Source organism: Epinephelus moara, chromosome 7 (genome assembly GCF_006386435.1).
Source record: "Epinephelus moara isolate mb chromosome 7, YSFRI_EMoa_1.0, whole genome shotgun sequence".
Classification (NCBI taxonomy): Eukaryota; Metazoa; Chordata; class Actinopteri; order Perciformes; family Serranidae; genus Epinephelus; species Epinephelus moara.
Genome location: NC_065512.1, coordinates 16,545,575 through 16,548,352, shown reverse-complemented (window position 1 = coordinate 16,548,352; position 2,778 = coordinate 16,545,575).

Here is a 2,778-nt window from a genome sequence, read left to right as displayed (position 1 = left end):
TGTTATAGATAATTGTTTTATGTATTTTAATGTGTAGGTATGTAAATGTTTTCAAAGACGTTTATGTGGAAATAAAAATACCTTCAAGTAGTTATGTTTCCTTGTATTAATACATATACAAGTATGTTTCCTTGTATTAGTTTGCCCTCTTGTGGACATAATGCGGAAAAAAAAATATTCGAATGGTTCGAACCTATGAGTTATTTTTTAGAAGAAATATTCGAACGTCATTTTTGAGCAATTTTGACAGCCCTAATGGGGATTGGCTTGCTTCTGGAGCCAGCCTCTAGTGGCCGTTCAAAGAACTGCAGTTGTTGGCTTCATTATTCAGCTCTGGTGGTTGCCTCGAAACCTATTGTGATAATTTTGATGTTGGGCTTACAGTATGATATGTTATATTTAGTGAGAATGATAATTTTTGCATTTCATTTTCACTGTAAAAATAAATAAATAAAAATGATGCTGTGATTTTTGCGAGGTTCGGTAACAAACCAGCTTGTTCCCTTACATCTTAAATATAATTTGCACCACAGTGCTTTATTTATAATGCCATGTTGGGTAGGAGTGAGGGGAAAATTAATACGGCATAGCAGCAATATCATATTGATACAAGAAAGCCAAATTTCTTTGCCACAGCCATCAGCACACTGAATAAAACAAATATCAAATAATGTTTACTACTGCAGTTCTGCCATCCACTGGGCACCTGCTGCACTTTTAATACTTTTATGTTTGCTTAGTTATTTATTGCATTTTTATCTCTCACTCTTTGATGAAATGCATCACTGAGTGTCACAACTAATTTTGTTGTATTCCTATGCAGTGACGATAAAGGCTTTCTAGTTCTAGTTTTAAGTATCAATTCTTTTGTTATATAACTTATTAATATTGTGACTAAAAATGAAAGAATTCTTAAATGCCTTTTCACTCCACTAGATACATTTTGCTGCAATAAAAATGTCAAAAATGACATTAGATGAACAGCCTGAAACCTTATTAGATAAAACAAATGTTGACAAAGTTTTCCTTCAGGGACACAATTTGATTGAATTGAAAGAAGGTATTAAATCGCAGAGTATTGCAATATATGTTGTCACAATACTCAGTAGAGCTCAAAACTGCAATAATATTGTATCTTGACTTAAGTATGGTGATAATATCATATCATGGGGCCTGTGGTGATTCCCACCTCTAATGTTGGGACATATTTTACCTTTATCACAAAAACTGCAGCTCCTGCAATTTGGATATTTCAATTCAGTGTGCAGCCCTTAAGCATTTGCCTGTGTGTGCAAGTACAGGTATCAGCAGGCTTTATTTCAACATTAGGGGGGACACATATGAAACAGGGAGTTTGGGGTCCTTGACTGGAAAATGTTGAGTGTCAAACACTTAATGTCCTGTATTCTGGTGAATTTTTATGTGTCAATTAATGGTAGAAATGTCTCTAATTTTGTCACAATAATTCTTCTGCTGTTGTTGCTTTTATTAGGAGGGGACAAACGTACATTTTCTAAATATTGTGGGGGACTTGGCCCCTGCCTTCCCCCCAAAATCTACACCTATGCAGTAGACCTTAACATCCACATTCCCTCCCTTTTTATGTAAAATAAAGACACTGAAACACAAGAACATCACTTCATGGAAGCTAAAGGTCATCTGTTATTTCTCTGCTGATAGTCTCTCTGTAGATATACGTCCCTTCAAATACGCAGATTCACATATTGTCAACCTTAAAGCGTCATGGTCATGTTGTAATTTAAGGTGTCATGTATACAAAGTGCACCGAAAACCATCAGGAGGCATTTAATAAATCAGTCGCTAATCTCCAATAAGCTGTTTACAGTTTAATTTATGCATAAATCAGTCACGCTGAATTATGGGAAACACTTTTAAATATTTACAGATACCTGTAAAACAGAACAAAAAGCCTTTTTACACATATATTATTTTCTCATAGGTGCTCTCCCTCCCTGAGTAGTCTGAATATGTCATTTGCTTTTAAATTGCATTATCATGCAAAATGAAGCAGAAATTTGATGAAACTCAGATGGATTCACCTGAGTTAATGGAATATGGGTTTAAGAGGGAACTAATTATCCCAGTTTAGCAGGGAGTGAATGTATTTCTTTGGAAGGCCTGATTTTGAATGTAAACATTAATGGCCTCCTTGATTAGCATAAGAATCGCATGTTATTGTCCTGCTCACTCTGCGTCCTATTGGATATGCATCTGTGCTGCTCCAGACACACGCGCACAGACACACACAGATGCACACACACAGACCACAAGCTTTAATACACTTATTACCTGCCTTATCTACTAATGATGTCATTTCTGTTTTTTATTGTTTTGCTAATCCATAAAATTCATTTCTCCAATCAAATTACAGTTTTAAGGTCCAATAGCATTACTGCAAGCCTCTTTTTTTGTAGAGGACAAAACAAAAACAAAAAACAGAAACACCAACAAGCTCCAACTGTTGAGGTAAAGTGCAATATTTAATATACGCACAATTGAAGAGGCTGAGTCATTGTGATGCTCCGTCGTCTTTGGTGGTCATGCTCTCTTTAGGAATTGTTTATCTGTGTGACAAGCCAGACGAATACGCCGCTGTTGCAGTTTAAACAAAAGAGAAATGAAGGGAGGAATAAGGAAGTAAAAGACGGAATCATGGGACCCAGGTGAAGAGTTAAATTAAGAAAAGGAGGCGATGAGGAGAGTGAAAGGGCAGGTGAAGAAGGGACGCTTTGACTTGGGGCCTCCCGGGGACGATGA